Below are 22,361 nucleotides of genomic sequence, written 5' to 3' on the forward strand. Positions count from 1 at the left end.
GGTGTAGATATTTCCATGTTTATACAGATAGCGGTGAAGATGAATGCATGTTTACACAGATAGCGGTGTAGATATTTCCATGTTCATACAGAAAGCGGTGCTGATATTTCCATGTTTATACAGATAGCGGTGTAGATATTTCCATGTTTATACAGATAGCGGTGTAGATATTTCCATGTTTATACAGATAGCGCTGTAGATATCTCCATCTTAATACAGATGGCGGTGCAGATATTTACATGTTCATACACATGGCGGAGCAGATATTTCCATGTTGAAACAGATAGCGGTGTAGATATTTCCATTTTCATACAGATAGCGGTGTAGGTATTTCCGTGTTCATACAGATAGTGGTGTAGATATTTCCATGTTCATACAGATAGCGGTGTAGCTATTTCCATGTTCATACAGATAGCGGTGTAGATATTTCCATGTTATTCAGATGGCTGTGTAGATATATCCATGTTCATACAGATGGCGGTGAAGGTATTTCCATGTTCATACAGATAGCGATGTAGATATTTCCATGTTCATCCAGACGGCTGTGTAGGTATATCCATGATCATAAAGATGGCGGTGAAGATATTTCCATGTTTATACAGATAGCGGTGAAGATGTATGCATGTTTACACAGATAGCCGTGTAGAAATTTCCATGTTTATGCAGATATCGGTGTAGATATTTCCATGTTCATCCAGATGGCTGTGTAGATATATCCATGTTCATACAGATAGCGGTGTAGATATTTCCATGTTCATACAGATAGTGCTGTAGATATTTCCATGTTCATACAGATAGCGGTGGAGCTATTTCCATGTTCATACAGATAGCGGTGTAGATATTTCCATGTTCGTACAGATAGCGGTGTAGATATTTCCATGTTCATACAGATAGCGGTGCTTATATTTCCATGTTTATACAGGTAGCAGTGAAGATATTTCCATGTTTATACAGATAGCGGTTTAGATATTTCCATGTTTATACAGATAGCGGTGTAGATATTTCCAAGTTTATACAGATAGCGTTGTAGATATCTCCATCTTAATACAGTTGGCGGTGTAGATATTTATATGTTCTTACAGATGGCGGTGCAGATATTTCCATGTTCGTACAGATGGCGGTGTAGATATTTCCATGTTTATACAGATAGCGGTGAAGATGTATGCATGTTTACTCAGATAGCGGTGTAGATATTTCTATGTTCATACAGATATCGTTGTAGATATTTCCATGTTCATCCAGATGGCTGTGTAGATATATCCATGTTCTTACAGATAGCGGTGTAGATATTTCCATGTTCATACAGATAGTGCTGTAGATATTTCCATGTTCATACAGAAAGCGGTGTAGCTATTTCCATGTTCATACAGATAGCGGTGTAGATATTTCCATGTTCGTACAGATAGCGGTGTAGATATTTCCATGTTCATACAGATAGCGGTGCTTATATTTCCATGTTTATACAGGTAGCGGTGTAGATATTTCCATGTTTCTACAGATAGCGGAGTAGTTATTTCCAAGTTTATACAGATAGCGGTGTAGTTATCTCCATCTTAATACAGTTGGCGGTGTAGATATTTATATGTTCATACAGATGGCGGTGCAGATATTTCCATGTTCATACAGACGGCGGTGTAGATATTTCCATGTTTATAGAGATAGCGGTGTAGATATTTCCATGTTCAAACGGATAGCGGTGTAGATATTTCCATGTTCATACAGATAGCGGTGTAGATATTTCCATGTTTATACAGATAGCGGTGAAGATGAATGCATGTTTACACAGATAGCGGTGTAGATATTTCCATGTTCATACAGAAAGCGGTGCTGATATTTCCATGTTTATACAGGTAGCGGTGTAGATATTTCCATGTTTATACAGATAGCGGTGTAGATATTTCCATGTTTATACAGATAGCGGTGTAGATATTTCCATCTTAATACAGATAGCGGTGTAGATATCTCCATCTTAATACAGATGGCGGTGTAGATATTTATATGTTCATACAGATGGCGGTGCAGATATTTCCATGTTCATACAGATGGCGGTGTAGATATTTCCATGTTTATAGAGATATCGGTGTAGTTATTTCCATGTGTAAAGAGATAGCTTTGTAGATATTTCCATGTATATGCAGATAGCTGTGTAGATATTTCCATTTTCATGCAGATAGCGGTGTAGATATTTCCATGTTCAAACAGATAGCGGTGTAGATATTTCCATGTTCATACAGATAGCGGTGTAGATTTTTCCATGTTCATACAGATAGCGGTGCTGATATTTCCATGTTTATACAGGTAGCGGTGTAGATATTTCCATGCTTATACAGATGGCAGTGTAGATATTTCCATGTTCATACAGATAGCGGTGTAGATATTTCCGTGTTTATACAGTTATCGGTTTAGATATTTCCATGTTCATACAGATAGCGGTGTAGGTATTTCCGTGTTCATACAGATAGTGGTGTAGATATATCCATGTTCATACAGATAGCTGTGTAGCTATTTCCATGTTCACACTGATAGCGGTGTAGATATTTCCATGTTCATCCAGATGGCTGTGTAGATATATCCATGTTCATACAGATGGCGGTGAAGATATTTCCATGTTCATACAGATAGCGGTGTAGATATTTCCATGTTCATCCAGACGGCTGTGTAGATATATCCATGATCATACAGTTGGCGGTGAAGATATTTCCATGTTTATACAGATAGCGGTGAAGATGTATGCATGTTTACACAGATAGCGGTGTAGATATTTCCATGTTTATGCAGATATCGGTGTAGATATTTCCATGTTCATCCAGATGGCTGTGTAGATATATCCATGTTCATACAGATAGCGGTGTAGATATTTCCATGTTCATACAGACAGTGCTGTAGATATTTCCATGTTCATACAGATAGCGGTGTAGCTATTTCCATGTTCATACAGATAGCGGTGTAGATATTTCCATGTTCGTACAGATAGCGGTGTAGATATTTCCATGTTCAAACGGATGGCGGTGTAGATATTTCCATGTTCATACAGATAGCGGTGTAGATATTTCCATGTTTATACAGATAGCGGTGAAGATGAATGCATGTTTACACAGATAGCGGTGTAGATATTTCCATGTTCATACAGATAGCGGTGCTGATATTTCCATGTTTATACAGGTAACGGTGTAGATATTTCCATGTTTATACAGATAGTGGTGTAGATATTTCCATGTTTATACAGATAGCGGTGTAGATATTTCCGTGTTTAGACAGAGAGCGGTGTAGATATCTCCATCTTAATACAGATGGCGGTGTAGATATTTATATGTTCATACAGATGGCGGTGCAGATATTTCCATGTTCATACAGATGGCGGTGTAGATATTTCCATGTTTATAGAGATATCGGTGTAGTTATTTCCATGTGTAAAGAGGTAGCTTTGTAGATATTTCCATGTATATGCAGATAGCTGTGTAAATATTTCCATTTTCATGCAGATAGCGGTGTAGATATTTCCATGTTCATACAGATAGCGGTGTAGATATTTCCATGTTCATACAGATAGCGGTGTAGATATTTCCATGTTCATACAGATGGCGGTGTAGATATTTCCATGTTCATACAGATAGCAGCGTAGATATTTCCATGTTCATCCAGATGGCTGTGTAGACATATCCATGTTCATACAGATGACGGTGAAGGAAATTCCATGTTCATACAGATAGCGGTGTAGATATTTCCATGTTCATACAGATAGTGGTGTAGATATTTCCATGTTCATACCGATAGAGGGGCTGATATTTCCATGCTCATACAGATAGCCGTGCTGATATTTCCATATTTATACAGATAGCGGTGCTGATATTTCCATGTTTATACAGATAGCGGTGTAGATATTTCCATGTTTATACAGATAGCGGTGTAGATATTTCCATGTTTGTACAGATAGCGCTGTAGATATCTCCATCTTAATACAGATGGCGGTGTAGATATTTACATGTTCATACACATGGCGGAGAAGATATTTCCATGTTCAAACAGATAGCGGTGTAGATATTTCCATGTTCATACAGATAGCGGTGTAGGTATTTCCGTGTTCATACAGATAGTGGTGTAGATATTTCCATGTTCATATAGATAGCGGTGCTTATATTTCCATGTTTATACAGGTAGCAGTGAAGATATTTCCATGTTTATACAGATAGCGGTTTAGATATTTCCATGTTTATACAGATAGCGGTGTAGTATTTCCAAGTTTATACAGATAGCGGTTTAGATATCTCCATCTTAATACAGTTGGCGGTGTAGATATTTCCATGTTCATACAGATAGCGGTGTAGATATTTCCATGTTTATAGAGATAGCGGTGAAGATGTATGCATGTTTACTAAGATAGCGGTGTAGATATTTCTATGTTCATACAGATATCGTTGTAGATATTTCCATGTTCATCCAGATGGCTGTGTAGATATATCCATGTTCTTACAGATAGCGGTGTAGATATTTCCATGTTCATACAGATAGTGCTGTAGATATTTCCCTGTTCATACAGATAGCGGTGTAGCTATTTCCATGTTCATACAGATAGCGGTGTAGATATTTCCATGTTCATACAGATAGCGGTGTAGATATTTCCAAGTTTATACAGATAGCGGTGTAGTTATCTGCATCTTAATACAGTTGGCGGTGTAGATATTTATATGTTCATACAGATGGCGGTGCAGATATTTCCATGTTCATACAGATGGCGGTGTAGATATTTCCATGTTTATAGAGATAGCGGGGTAGTTATTTCCATGTGTAAAGAGATAGCTTTGTAGATATTTCCATGTATATGCAGATAGCTGTGTAGATATTTCCATTTTCATGCAGATAGCGGTGTAGATATTTCCATGTTCAAACGGATAGCGGTGTAGATATTTCCATGTTCAAACAGATAGCGGTGTAGATATTTCCATGTTTATACAGATAGCGGTGAAGATGTATGCATGTTTACACAGATAGCGGTGTAGATATTTCCATGTTCATACAGATAGTGGTGCTGATATTTCCATCTTTATACAGGTAGCGGTGTAGATATTTCCATGTTCATACAGATAGCGGTGCTGATATTTCCATGTTTATACAGGTAGCGGTGTAGATATTTCCATGTTCATACAGAGGGTGGTGTAGATATTTCCTTGTTTATAGAGATAGCGGTGTAGTTATTTCCATGTGTAAAGAGATAGCTTTGTAGATATTTCCATGTATATACAGATAGCTGTGTAGATATTTCCATGTTTATGCAGATATCGGTGTAGATATTTCCATGTTCATCCGGATGGCTGTGTAGATATATCCATGTTCATACCGATAGCGGTGTAGATATTTCCATGTTCATACAGATAGTGCTGTAGATATTTCCATGTTCATACAGATAGCGGTGGAGCTATTTCCATGTTCATACAGATAGCGGTGTAGATATTTCCATGTTCGTACAGATAGCGGTGTAGATATTTCCATGTTCATACAGATAGCGGTGCTTATATTACCATGTTTATACAGGTAGCGGTGAAGATATTTCCATGTTTATACAGATAGCGGTTTAGATATTTCCATGTTTATACAGATAGCGGTGTAGATATTTCCAAGTTTATACAGATAGAGGTGTAGATATCTCCATCTTAATACAGTTGGCGGTGTAGATATTTATATGTTCATACAGATGGCGGTGCAGATATTTCCATGTTCGTACAGATGGCGGTGTAGATATTTCCATGTTTATACAGATAGCGGTGAAGATGTATGCATGTTTACTCAGATAGCAGTGTAGATATTTCTATGTTCATACAGATATCGTTGTAGATATTTCCATGTTCATCCAGATGGCTGTGTAGATATATCCATGTTCTTACAGATAGCGGTGTAGATATTTCCATGTTCATACAGATAGTGCTGTAGATATTTCCATGTTCATACAGAAAGCGGTGTAGCTATTTCCATGTTCATACAGATAGCGGTGTAGATATTTCCATGTTCGTACAGATAGCGGTGTAGATATTTCCATGTTCATACAGATAGCGGTGCTTATATTTCCATGTTTATACAGGTAGCGGTGTAGATATTTCCATGTTTCTACAGATAGCGGTGTAGTTATTTCCAAGTTTATACAGATAGCGGTGTAGTTATCTCCATCTTAATACAGTTGGCGGTGTAGATATTTATATGTTCATTCAGATGGCGGTGCAGATATTTCCATGTTCATACAGATGGCGGTGTGGATATTTCCATGTTTATAGAGATAGCGGTGTAGTTATTTCCATGTGTAAAGAGATAGCTTTGTAGATATTTCCATGTATATGCAGATAGCTGTGTAGATATTTCCATTTTCATGCAGATAGCGGTGTAGATATTTCCATGTTCAAACGGATAGCGGTGTAGATATTTCCATGTTCATACAGATAGCGGTGTAGATATTTCCATGTTTATACAGATAGCAGTGAAGATGTATGCATGTTTACACAGATAGCGGTGTAGATATTTCCATGTTCATACAGAAAGCGGTGCTGATATTTCCATGTTTATACAGGTAGCGGTGTAGATATTTCCATGTTTATACAGATAGCGGTGTAGATATTTCCATGTTTACACAGATAGCGGTGTAGATATTTCCATCTTAATACAGATAGCGGTGTAGATATCTCCATCATAATACAGATGGTGGTGTAGATATTTATATGTTCATACAGATGGCGGTGCAGATATTTCCATGTTCATACAGATGGCGGTGTAGATATTTCCATGTTTATAGAGATATCGGTGTAGTTATTTCCATGTGTAAAGAGATAGCTTTGTAGATATTTCCATGTATATGCAGATAGCTGTGTAGATATTTCCATTTTCATGCAGATAGCGGTGTAGATATTTCCATGTTCAAACAGATAGCGGTGTAGATATTTCCATGTTCATACAGATAGCGGTGTAGATTTTTCCATGTTCATACAGATAGCGGTGCTGATATTTCCATGTTTATACAGGTAGCGGTGTAGATATTTCCATGTTTATACAGATAGCAGTGTAGATATTTCCATGTTCATACAGATAGCGGTGTAGATATTTCCGTGTTTATACAGTTATCGGTGTAGATATTTCCATGTTCATACAGATAGCGGTGTAGGTATTTCCGTGTTCATACAGATAGTGGTGTAGATATATCCATGTTCAAACAGATAGCTGTGTAGCTATTTCCATGTTGACACTGATAGCGGTGTAGATATTTCCATGTTCATCCAGATGGCTGTGTAGATATATCCATGTTCATACAGATGGCGGTGAAGATATTTCCATGTTCATACAGATAGCGGTGTAGATATTTCCATGTTCATCCAGACGGATGTGTAGATATATCCATGATCATACAGTTGGCGGTGAAGATATTTCCATGTTTATACAGATAGCGGTGAAGATGTATGCATGTTTACACAGATAGCGGTGTAGATATTTCCATGTTTATGCAGATATCGGTGTAGATATTTCCATGTTCATCCAGATGGCTGCGTAGATATATCCATGTTCATACAGATAGCGGTGTAGATATTTCCATGTTCATTCAGATAGTGCTGTAGATATTTCCATGTTCATACAGATAGCGGTGTAGCTATTTCCATGTTCATACAGATTGCGGTGTAGATATTTCCATGTTCGTACAGATAGCGGTGTAGATATTTCCATGTTCAAACGGATGGCGCTGTAGATATTTCCATGTTCATACAGATAGAGGGGCTGATATTTCCATGTTCATACAGAAAGCGGTGCTGATATTTCCATGTTTATACAGAGAGCGGTGTAGATATTTCCATGTTTATACAGATAGCGGTGTAGATATTTCCATGTTTATACAGATAGCGCTGTAGATATCTCCATCTTAATACAGATGGCGGTGTATATATTTTTATGTTCATAGAGATGGCGGTGCAGATATTTCCATGTTCATACAGATGGCGGTGTAGATATTTCCATGTTTATAGAGATATCGGTGTAGTTATTTCCATGTGTAAAGAGATAGCTTTGTAGATATTTCCATGTATATGCAGATAGCTGTGTAGATATTTCCATTTTCATGCAGATAGCGGTGTAGATATTTCCATGTTCAAACAGATAGCGGTGTAGATATTTCCATGTTCATACAGATAGCGGTGTAGATTTTTCCATGTTCATACAGATAGCGGTGCTGATATTTCCATGTTTATACAGGTAGCGGTGTAGATATTTCCATGTTTATACAGATAGCAGTGTAGATATTTCCATGTTCATACAGATAGCGGTGTAGATATTTCCGTGTTTATACAGTTATCGGTGTAGATATTTCCATGTTCATACAGATAGCGGTGTAGGTATTTCCGTGTTCATACAGATAGTGGTGTAGATATATCCATGTTCAAACAGATAGCTGTGTAGCTATTTCCATGTTCACACTGATAGCGGTGTAGATATTTCCATGTTCATCCAGATGGCTGTGTAGATATATCCATGTTCATACAGATGGCGGTGAAGATATTTCCATGTTCATACTGATAGCGGTGTAGATATTTCCATGTTCATCCAGACGGATGTGTAGATATATCCATGATCATACAGTTGGCGGTGAAGATATTTCCATGTTTATACAGATAGCGGTGAAGATGTATGCATGTTTACACAGATAGCGGTGTAGATATTTCCATGTTTATGCAGATATCGGTGTAGATATTTCCATGTTCATCCAGATGGCTGCGTAGATATATCCATGTTCATACAGATAGCGGTGTAGATATTTCCATGTTCATTCAGATAGTGCTGTAGATATTTCCATGTTCATACAGATAGCGGTGTAGCTATTTCCATGTTCATACAGATTGCGGTGTAGATATTTCCATGTTCGTACAGATAGCGGTGTAGATATTTCCATGTTCAAACGGATGGCGCTGTAGATATTTCCATGTTCATACAGATAGAGGGGCTGATATTTCCATGTTCATACAGAAAGCGGTGCTGATATTTCCATGTTTATACAGAGAGCGGTGTAGATATTTCCATGTTTATACAGATAGCGGTGTAGATATTTCCATGTTTATACAGATAGCGCTGTAGATATCTCCATCTTAATACAGATGGCGGTGTATATATTTTTATGTTCATAGAGATGGCGGTGCAGATATTTCCATGTTCATACAGATGGCGGTGTAGATATTTCCATGTTTATAGAGATAGCGGTGTAGTTATTTCCATGTGTAAAGAGATAGCTTTGTAGATATTTCCATGTATATGCAGATAGCTGGGTAGATATTTCCATTTTCATGCAGATAGCGGTGTAGATATTTCCATGTTCAAACGGATAGCGGTGTAGATATTTCCATGTTCATACAGATAGCGGTGTAGATATTTCCATGTTTATACAGATAGCGGTGAAGATGTATGCATGTTTACACAGATAGCGGTGTAGATATTTCCATGTTCGTACAGATAGCGGTGCTGATATTTCCATGTTTATACAGGTAGGGGTGTAGATATTTCCATGTTCATACAGATAGCGGTGCTGATATTTCCATGTTTATACATGTAGTGGTGTAGATATTTCCATGTTCATACAGATTTTGTTGTAGATATTTCCATGTTTATAGAGATAGCGGTGTAGTTATTTCCATGTGTAAAGAGATAGCTTTGTAGATATTTCCATGTATATGCAGATAGCTGTGTAGATATTTCCATTTTCATGCAGATAGCGGTGCTTATATTTCCATGTTTATACAGGTAGCGATGTTGATATTTCCATGTTCATACAGATAGCGGTGCTGATATTTCCATGTTTATACAGGTAGCGGTGTAGATATTTCCATGTTCATACAGATAGCGGTGCTGATATTTCCATGTTTATACAGGTAGCGGTGTAGATATTTCCATGTTTATACAGATAGCGGTGTAGATATTTCCATGTTTATACAGATAGCGGTGTAGATATTTCCATGTTTACAGATAGCGGTGTAGATATCTGCATCTTCATACAGATGGCGGTGTAGATATTTATATGTTCATACAGATGGCGGTGCAGATATTTCCATGTTCATACAGGTGGTGGTGTAGATATTTCCATGTTTATAGAGATAGCGGTGTAGTTGTTTCCATGTGTAAAGAGATAGCTTTGTAGATATTTGCATGTATATGCAGATAGCTGGGAAGATATTTCCATTTTCATGCAGATAGCGGTGTAGATATTTCCATGTTCAAACAGATGGCGGTGTAGTTATTTCCATGTTCATACAGATATCGGTGTAGATATTTCCATGTTCATACAGATAGTGGTGCTGATATTTCCATGTTTATACAGGTAGCGGTGTAGATATTTCCATGTTTATACAGATAGCGGTGTAGATATTTCCGTGTTCATACAGATAGCAGTGTAGATATTTCTGTGTTTATACAGATATCGGTGTAGATATTTCCATGTTCATACAGATAGCGGTGTAGGTATTTCCGTGTTCATACAGGTAGCGGTGTAGATATTTCCATGTTTATACAGATAGCGGTGTAGTTATCTCCATCTTAATACAGTTGGCGGTGTAGATATTTATATGTTCATACAGATGGCGGTGCAGATATTTCCATGTCCATACATATGGCGGTGCAGATATTTCCATGTTTATAGAGATAGCGGTGTAGCTATTTCCATGTTCATACAGATAGCGGTGTAGATATTTCCATGTTCATACAGATAGTGGTGTAGATATTTCCATGTTCATACAGATAGCGGTGTAGCTATTTCCATGTTCATACGGATAGCGGTATAGATATTTCCATGTTCATCCAGATGGCTGTGTAGACATATCCATGTTCATACAGATGACGGTGAAGGTAATTCCATGTTCATACAGATAGCGGTGTAGATATTTCCATGTTCATGCAGATAGTGGTGTAGATATTTCCATGTTCATACCGATAGAGGTGCTGCTATTTCCATGCTCATACAGATAGCGGTGCTGATATTTCCATGTTTATACAGATAGCGGTGTAGATATTTCCATGTTTATACAGATAGCGGTGTAGATATTTCCATGTTCATACAGATGGCGGTGTAGATATTTCCATGTTCATACAGATGGTGGTGTAGATATTTCCATGTTTATACAGATGGCGGTGTAGTTATTTCCATGTGTAAAGAGATAGCTTTGTAGATATTTCCATGTATATGCAGATAGCTGTGTAGATATTTCCATTTTCATGCAGATAGCGGTGTAGATATTTCCATGTTCAAACAGATAGCGGTGTAGATATTTCCATGTTCATACAGATAACGGTGTAGATATTTCCATGTTCATACAGATAGTGCTGTTCATATTTCCATGTTCATACAGATAGCGGTGTAGCTATTTCCATGTTCATACAGATAGCGGTGTAGATATTTCAATGTTCATACAGATAGTGGTGTAGATATTTCCATGTTCATACAGATAGCGGTGCTTATATTTCCATGTTTATACAGGTAGCGGTGTAGATATTTCCATGTTTATACAGATTGCGGTGTAGATATTTCCACGTTTATACAGATATCGGTGTAGATATTTCCAAGTTTATACAGATAGCGGTGTAGATATCTCCATCTTAATACAGTTGGCTGTGTAGATATTTATATGTTCTTACAGATGGCGGTGCAGATATTTCCATGTTCGTACAGATGGCGGTGTAGATATTTCCATGTTTATGCAGATAGCCGTGAAGATGTATGCATGTTTACACAGATATCGGTGTAGATATTTCTATGTTCATACAGATATCGGTGTAGATATTTCCATGTTCATCCAGATGGCTGTGTAGATATATCCATGTTCATACAGATAGCGGTATAGATATTTCCATGTTCATACAGATAGTTCTGTAGATATTTCCATGTTCATAGAGATAGCGGTGTAGCTATTTCCATGTTCATACAGATAGCGGTGTAGATATTTCCATGTCCGTAGAGATAGCGGTGTAGATATTTCCATGTTCATACAGATAGCGGTGCTTATATTTCCATGTTTATACAGGTAGCAATGTAGATATTTCCATGTTCATACAGATAGCGGTGCTGATATTTCCATGTTTATACAGGTAGCGGTGTAGATATTTCCATGTTCATACAGATAGCGGTGCTGATATTTCCATGTTTATACAGGTAGCGGTGTAGATATTTCCATGTTTATACAGATAGCGGTGTAGATATTTCCATGTTTATACAGATAGCGGTGTAGATATCTCCATCTTAATACAGATGGCGGTGTAGATATTTATAAGTTCATACAGATGGCGGTGCAGATATTTCCATGTTCATACAGATGGTGGTGTAGATATTTCCATGTTTATAGAGATAGCGGTGTAGTTATTTCCATGTATAAAGAGATTGCTTTGTAGATATTTCCATGTATATGCAGATAGCTGTGTGGATATTTCCATTTTCATGCAGATAGCGGTGTAGATATTTCCATGTTCAAACAGATAGCGGTGTCGATATTTCCATGTTCATACAGATAGCGGTGTAGATAATTCTGTGTTTATACAGATATCGGTGTAGATATTTCCATGTTCATACAGATAGCGGTGTAGGTATTTCCGTGTTCATACAGAAAGTGGTGTAGATATTTCCATGTTCATACAGATAGCGGTGTAGCTATTTCCATGTTCATCCAGATGGCTGTGTAGACATATCCACGTTCATACAGATGACGGTGAAGGTAATTCCATGTTCATACAGATAGCGGTGTAGATATTTCCATGTTTATACAGATAGCGCTGTAGATATCTCCATCTTAATACAGATGGCGGTGTAGATATTTTTATATTCATAGAGATGGCGGTGCAGATATTTCCATGTTCATACAGATGGCGGTGTAGATATTTCCATGTTTAGAGAGATAGCGGTGTAGTTATTTCCATGTGTAAAGAGATAGCTGTGTAGATATTTCCATGTATATGCAGATAGCTGGGTAGATATTTCCATTTTCATGCAGATAGCGGTGTAGATATTTCCATGTTCAAACGGATAGCGGTGTAGATATTTCCAAGTTCATACAGATAGCGGTGTAGATATTTCCATGTTTATACAGATAGCGGTGAAAATGTATGCATGTTTACACAGATAGCGGTGTAGATATTTCCATGTTCATACAGATAGCGGTGCTGATATTTCCATGTTTATACAGGTAGGGGTGTAGATATTTCCATGTTCATACAGATAGCGGTGCTGATAATTCCATGTTTATACAGGTAGTGGTGTAGATATTTCCATGTTCATACAGATGGTGGTGTAGATATTTCCATGTTTATAGAGATAGCGGTGTAGTTATTTCCATGTGTAAAGAGATAGCTTTGTAGATATTTCCATGTATATGCAGATAGCTGTGTAGATATTTCCATTTTCATGCAGATAGCGGTGCTTATATTTCCATGTTTATACAGGTAGCGATGTAGATATTTCCATGTTCATACAGATAGCGGTGCTGATATTTCCATGTTTATATGGGTAGCGGTGTAGATATTTCCATGTTCATACAGATAGCGGTGCTGATATTTCCATGTTTATACAGGTAGCGGTGTAGATATTTCCATGTTTATACAGATAGCGGTGTAGATATTTCCATGTTTATACAGATAGCGGTGTAGATATTTCCATGTTTATACAGATAGCGCTGTAGATATCTGCATCTTCATACAGATGGCGGTGTAGATATTTATATGTTCATACAGATGGCGGTGCAGATATTTCCATGTTCATACAGATGGTGGTGTAGATATTTCCATGTTTATAGAGATAGCGGTGTAGTTATTTCCATGTGTAAAGAGATAGCTTTGTAGATATTTCCATGTATATGCAGATAGCTGTGTAGATATTTCCATTTTCATGCAGATAGCGGTGTAGATATTTCCATGTTCAAACAGATAGCGGTGTAGATATTTCCATGTCCATACAGATAGCGGTGTAGATATTTCCATGTTCATACAGATAGTGGTGCTGATATTTCCATGTTTATACAGGTAGCGGTGTAGATATTTCCATGTTTATACAGATAGCGGTGTAGATATTTCCGTGTTCATACAGATAGCAGTGTAGATATTTCTGTGTTTATACAGATATCGGTGTAGTTATTTCCATCTTCATACAGATAGCGGTGTAGGTATTTCCGTGTTCATACAGATAGTGGTGTAGATATTTCCATGTTCATACAGATAGCGGTGTAGCTATTTCCATGTTCATACAGATAGCAGTGTAGATATTTCCATGTTCATCCAGATGGCTGTGTAGACATATCCATGTTAATACAGATGACGGTGAAGGTAATTCCATGTTCTTTCAGATAGCGGTGTAGATATTTCCATGTTCATGCAGATAGTGGTGTAGATATTTCCATGTTCATACCGATAGAGGTGCTGCTATTTCCATGCTCATACAGATAGCGGTGCTGATATTTCCATGTTTATACAGATAGCGGTGTAGATATTTCCATGTTTATACAGATAGCGCTGTAGATATCGCCATCTTAATACAGATGTCGGTGTAGATATTTATATGTTCATACAGATGGCGGTGCAGATATTTCCATGTTCATACAGATGGCGGTGTAGATATTTCCATGTTTATAGAGATAGCGGTGTAGTTATTTCCATGTGTAAAGAGATAGCTTTGTAGATATTTCCATGTATATGCAGATAGCTGTGTAGATATTTCCATTTTCATGCAGATAGCGGTGTAGATATTTCCATGTTCAAATGGATGGCGGTGTAGATATTTCCATGTTCATACAGATAGCGGTGTAGATATTTCCATGTTTATACAGATAGCGGTGAAGATGTATGCATGTTTACACAGATAGCGGTGAAGATATTTCCATGTTCATACAGATAGCGGTGCTGATATTTCCGTGTTTATACAGGTTGCGGTGTAGATATTTCCATGTTCATACAGATAGCGGTGCTGATATTTCCATGTTTATACAGGTAGCGGTGTAGATATTTAAATGTTTATACAGATAGCGGTGTAGATATTTCCATGTTCATTCAGATAGCGGTGTAGTTATTTCTGTGTTTATACAGATATCGGTGTAGATATTTCCATGTTCATACAGATAGCGGTGTAGCTATTTCCGTGTTCATACAGAGAGTGGTGTAGATATTTCCATGTTCATACAGATAGCGGTGTAGCTATTTCCATGTTCATACAGATAGCGGTGTAGATATTTCCATCTTCATCCAGATGGCTGTGTAGACATATCCATGTTCATACAGATGACGGTGAAGGTAATTCCATGTTCATACAGATAGCGGTGTAGATATTTCCATGTTCATGCAGATAGTGGTGTAGATATTTCCATGTTCATACCGATAGAGGTGCTGCTATTTCCATGCTCATACAGATAGCGGTGCTGATATTTCCATGTTTATACAGATAGTGGTGTAGATATTTCCATGTTTATACAGATAGCGGTGTAGATATTTCCATGTTTATACAGATAGCGGTGTAGATATCTCCATGTTAATACAGATGGCGGTGTAGATATTTATATGTTCATACAGATGGCCGTGCAGATATTTCCATGTTCATACAGATGACGGTGTAGATATTTCCATGTTCATGCAGATAGCGGTGTAGTTATTTCCATGTGTAAAGAGATTGCTGTGTAGATATTTCTATGTATATGCAGATAGCTGTGTAGATATTTCCATTTTCATGCAGATAGCGGTTTAGATATTTCCATGTTCAAACAGATAGCGGTGTAGATATTTCCATGTTCATACAGATAGCGGTGTAGATATTTCCATGTTTATACAGATAGCGGTGAAGATGTATGCATGTTTACACAGATAGCGGTGTAGATATTTCCATGTTCATCCAGATGGCTGTGTAGATTTATCCATGTTAATACAGATGGCGGTGAAGATATTTCCATGTTCGTACAGATAGCGGTGTAGATATTTCCATGTTCATACAGATAGTGGTGTAGATATTTCCATGTTCGTACAGATAGCGGTGTAGCTATTTCCATTTTCATACTGATAGCGGTGTAGATATTTCCATGTTCATCCAGTTGGCTGTGTAGATATATCCATGTTCATACAGATGGGGGTTCAGATATTTCCATGTTCATACAGATGGCTTTGTAGATATTTCCATGTTTATAGAGATAGCGGTGTAGCTATTTCCATGTTCAAACAGATAGCAGTGTAGATATTTCCATGTTCATACAGCTAGCGGTGTAGATATATCCATGTTTATACAGATAGTGGTGAAGTTCTTTGCATGTTTACACAGATAGCAGTGTAGATATTTCCATGTTCATACAGATAGCGGTGCTGATATTTCCATGTTTATACAGGTAGCGGTGTAGATATTTCCATGTTTATACAGATAGTGGTGTAGATATTTCCATGTTTATACAGATAGAGGTGTAGATATTTTCATGTTTATACAGATAGCGGTGTATATATCTCCACCTTAATACAGATGGTGGTGTAGATATTTATATGTTCATACAGATGTCGGTGCAGATATTTCCATGTTCATATAGGTGGCGGTGTAGATATTTCCATGTTCATAGAGATAGCGGTGTAGATATCTCCATCTTAATACAGATGGAGGTGCAGATATTTCCATGTTCATACAGATGGCGGTGTTGATATTTCCATGTTTATAGAGATAGCGGTGTAGTTATTTCCATGTGTAAAGAGATAGCTTTGTAGATGTTTCCATGTATATGCAGATAGCTGTGTAGATATTTCCATTTTCATGCAGATAGCGGTGTAGATATTTGAATGTTCAAACAGGTAGCGGTGTAGATATTTACATGTTCATACAGATAGCTGTGTAGTTATTTCCATGTTTATACAGATAGCGGTGAAGATGTATGCATGTTTACACAGATAGCGGTGTAGATATGTCCATGTTCATACAGATAGCGGTGCTGATATTTCCATGTCTATACAGGTAGCGGTGTAGATATTTCCATGTTTATTCAGATAGCGGTGTAGATATTTCCATGTTTATACAGATAGCGGTGTAGACATCTCCATCTTACTACAGATGGCGGTGTAGATATTTTTATGTTCATACAGATGGCCGTGCAGGTATTTCCATGTTCATACAGATGGCGGTGTAGATATTTCCATGTTTATAGAGATAGCTGTGTAGTTATTTCCATGTGTAAAGGGATAGCTTTGTAGATATTTCCATGTATATGCAGATAGCTGTGTAGATATTTCCATTTTCATGCAGATAGCCGTGTAGATATTTCCATGTTCAAACAGATAGCGGTGTAGATATTTCCATGTTCACAGATAGCGGTGTAGATATTTCCATGTTCATACAGATAGTTGTGGTGATATTTCCATGTTTATACAGGTAGCGGTGTAGATATTTCCATGTTTATATAGACTGCGGTGTAGATATTTCCATGTTCATACAGATATCGGTGTAGATATTTCCGTGTTTATACAGATATCGGTGTAGATATTTCCATGTTCATACAGATAGCGGTGTAGCTATTTCCATGTTCATACAGATAGCGGTGTAGATATTTCCATGTTCATCCAGATGGCTGTGTAGATATATCCATGTTCATACAGATGGCGGTGAAGATATTTCCATGTTCATACAGATAGCGGTGTAGATATTTCCATGTTCATCCAGACGGCTGTGTAGATATATCCATGATCAAACAGATGGCGGTGAAGATATTTCCATGTTTATACAGATAGCGGTGAAGATGTATGCATGTTTACACAGATAGCGCTGTAGATATTTCCATGTTTATGCAGATATCTGTGTAGATATTTCCATGTTCATCCAGATGGCTGTGTAGATATATCCATGTTCATACAGATAGCGGTGTAGATATTTCCATGTTCATACAGATAGTGCTGTAGTTATTTCCATGTTCATACAGATAGCGGTGTAGCTATTTCCGTGTTCATACAGATAGCGGTGTAGATATTTCCGTGTTCATACAGATAGTGGTGTACATATTTCTATGTTCATACAGATAGTGGTGCTTATATTTCCATGTTTATACAGGTAGCGGTGTAGATATTTCCATGTTTATACCGATTGCGGTGTAGATATTTCCATGTTTATACAGATAGCGGTGTAGATATTTCCATGTTTATACAGATAGCGGTGTAGATATCTCCATCTTAATACAGATGGCAGTGTAGATATTTATATGTTCATACGGATGGCGGTGCAGATATTTCTGTGTTCATACAGATGGCGGTGTAGATATTTCCAAGTTTATACAGATAGCGGTGTAGTTATCTCCATCTTAATACAGTTGGCGGTGTAGATATTTATATGTTCATACAGATGGCGGTCCAGATATTTCCATGTTCATACAGATGGCGGTGTAGATATTTCCATGTTTATAGAGATAGCGGTGTAGATATATCCATGTTTATACAGATAGCGGTGTAGATATTTCCATGTTTATACAGATAGCGGTGTAGATATTTCCAAGTTTATACAGATAGCAGTGTAGATATCTCCATCTTAATACAGTTGGCGGTTTAGATATTTATATGTCCTTACAGATGGCGGTGCAGATATTTCCATGTTCGTACAGATGGCGGTGTAGATATTTCCATGTTTATACAGATAGCGGTGAAGATGTATGCATGTTTACACAGATAGCGGTGTAGATATTTCTATGTTCATGCAGATATCGGTGTAGATATTTCCATGTTCATCCAGATGGCTGTGTAGATATATCCATGTTCATACAGATAGCGGTATAGATATTTCCATGTTCATACAGATAGTGCTGTAGATATTTGCATGTTCATACAGATAGCGGTGTAGCTATTTCCATGTTCATACAGATAGCGGTGTAGATATTTCCATGTTCGTACAGATAGCGGTGTAGATATTTCCATGTTCATACAGATAGCGGTGTAGATATTTCCATGTTCATCCAGACGGCTGTGAAGATATATCCATGATCATACAGTTGGCGGTGAAGATATTTCCATGTTTATACAGATAGCGGTGAAGATGTATGCATGTTTACACAGATAGCGGTGTAGATATTTCCATGTTTATGCAGATATCGGTGTAGATATTTCCATGTTCATCCAGATGGCTGTGTAGATATATCCATGTTCATACAGATAGCGGTGTAGATATTTCCATGTTCATACAGACAGTGCTGTAGATATTTCCATGTTCATACAGATAGCGGTGTAGCTATTTCCATGTTCATACAGATAGCGGTGTAGATATTTCCATGTTCGTACAGATAGCGGTGTAGATATTTCCATGTTCAAACGGATGGCGGTGTAGATATTTCCATGTTCATACAGATAGCGGTGTAGATATTTCCATGTTTATACAGATAGCGGTGAAGATGAATGCATGTTTACACAGATAGCGGTGTAGATATTTCCATGTTCATACAGATAGCGGTGCTGATATTTCCATGTTTATACAGGTAACGGTGTAGATATTTCCATGTTTATACAGATAGTGGTGTAGATATTTCCATGTTTATACAGATAGCGGTGTAGATATTTCCGTGTTTAGACAGAGAGCGGTGTAGATATCTCCATCTTAATACAGATGGCGGTGTAGATATTTATATGTTCATACAGATGGCGGTGCAGATATTTCCATGTTCATACAGATGGCGGTGTAGATATTTCCATGTTTATAGAGATATCGGTGTAGTTATTTCCATGTGTAAAGAGGTAGCTTTGTAGATATTTCCATGTATATGCAGATAGCTGTGTAAATATTTCCATTTTCATGCAGATAGCGGTGTAGATATTTCCATGATCATACAGATAGCGGTGTAGATATTTCCATGTTCATACAGATAGCGGTGTAGATATTTCCATGTTCATACAGATGGCGGTGTAGATATTTCCATGTTCATACAGATAGCGGCGTAGATATTTCCATGTTCATCCAGATGGCTGTGTAGACATATCCATGTTCATACAGATGACGGTGAAGGAAATTCCATGTTCATACAGATAGCGGTGTAGATATTTCCATGTTCATACAGATAGTGGTGTAGATATTTCCATGTTCATACCGATAGAGGGGCTGATATTTCCATGCTCATACAGATAGCGGTGCTGATATTTCCATATTTATACAGATAGCGGTGCTGATATTTCCATGTTTATACAGATAGCGGTGTAGATATTTCCATGTTTATACAGATAGCGGTGTAGATATTTCCATGTTTGTACAGATAGCGCTGTAGATATCTCCATCTTAATACAGATGGCGGTGTAGATATTTACATGTTCATACACATGGCGGAGAAGATATTTCCATGTTCAAACAGATAGCGGTGTAGATATTTCCATGTTCATACAGATAGCGGTGTAGGTATTTCCGTGTTCATACAGATAGTGGTGTAGATATTTCCATGTTCATATAGATAGCGGTGCTTATATTTCCATGTTTATACAGGTAGCAGTGAAGATATTTCCATGTTTATACAGATAGCGGTTTAGATATTTCCATGTTTATACAGATAGCGGTGTAGTATTTCCAAGATTATACAGATAGCGGTTTAGATATCTCCATCTTAATACAGTTGGCGGTGTAGATATTTCCATGTTCATACAGATAGCGGTGTAGATATTTCCATGTTTATACAGATAGCGGTGAAGATGTATGCATGTTTACTAAGATAGCGGTGGAGATATTTCTATGTTCATACAGATATCGTTGTAGATATTTCCATGTTCATCCAGATGACTGTGTAGATATATCCATGTTCTTACAGATAGCGGTGTAGATATTTCCATGTTCATACAGATAGTGCTGTAGATATTTCCCTGTTCATACAGATAGCGGTGTAGCTATTTCCATGTTCATACAGATAGCGGTGTAGATATTTCCATGTTCATACAGATAGCGGTGTAGATATTTCCAAGTTTATACAGATAGCGGTGTAGTTATCTGCATCTTAATACAGTTGGCGGTGTAGATATTTATATGTTCATACAGATGGCTGTGCAGATATTTCCATGTTCATACAGATGGCGGTGTAGATATTTCCATGTTTATAGAGATAGCGGGGTAGTTATTTCCATGTGTAAAGAGATAGCTTTGTAGATATTTCCATGTATATGCAGATAGCTGTGTAGATATTTCCATTTTCATGCAGATAGCGGTGTAGATATTTCCATGTTCAAACGGATAGCGGTGTAGATATTTCCATGTTCAAACAGATAGCGGTGTAGATATTTCCATGTTTATACAGATAGCGGTGAAGATGTATGCATGTTTACACAGATAGCGGTGTAGATATTTCCATGTTCATACAGATAGCGGTGCTGATATTTCCAGCTTTATACAGGTAGCGGTGTAGATATTTCCATGTTCATACAGATAGCGGTGCTGATATTTCCATGTTTATACAGGTAGCGGTGTAGATATTTCCATGTTCATACAGAGGGTGGTGTAGATATTTCCTTGTTTATAGAGATAGCGGTGTAGTTATTTCCATGTGTAAAGAGATAGCTTTGTAGATATTTCCATGTATATGCAGATAGCTGTGTAGATATTTCCATGTTTATGCAGATATCGGTGTAGATATTTCCATGTTCATCCGGATGGCTGTGTAGATATATCCATGTTCATACCGATAGCGGTGTAGATATTTCCATGTTCATACAGATAGTGCTGTAGATATTTCCATGTTCATACAGATAGCGGTGGAGCTATTTCCATGTTCATACAGATAGCGGTGTAGATATTTCCATGTTCGTACAGATAGCGGTGTAGATATTTCCATGTTCATACAGATAGCGGTGCTTATATTACCATGTTTATACAGGTAGCGGTGAAGATATTTCCATGTTTATACAGATAGCGGTTTAGATATTTCCATGTTTATACAGATAGCGGTGTAGATATTTCCAAGTTTATACAGATAGAGGTGTAGATATCTCCATCTTAATACAGTTGGCGGTGTAGATATTTATATGTTCATACAGATGGCGGTGCAGATATTTCCATGTTCGTACAGATGGCGGTGTAGATATTTCCATGTTTATACAGATAGCGGTGAAGATGTATGCATGTTTACTCAGATAGCGGTGTAGATATTTCTATGTTCATACAGATATCGTTGTAGATATTTCCATGTTCATCCAGATGGCTGTGTAGATATATCCATGTTCTTACAGATAGCGGTGTAGATATTTCCATGTTCATACAGATAGTGCTGTAGATATTTCCATGTTCATACAGAAAGCGGTGTAGCTATTTCCATGTTCATACAGATAGCGGTGTAGATGTTTCCATGTTCGTACAGATAGCGGTGTAGATATTTCCATGTTCATACAGATAGCGGTGCTTATATTTCCATGTTTATACAGGTAGC

Source organism: Gorilla gorilla, chromosome 23, assembly GCF_029281585.2.
Source record: "Gorilla gorilla gorilla isolate KB3781 chromosome 23, NHGRI_mGorGor1-v2.1_pri, whole genome shotgun sequence".
Taxonomy (NCBI): Eukaryota; Metazoa; Chordata; class Mammalia; order Primates; family Hominidae; genus Gorilla; species Gorilla gorilla.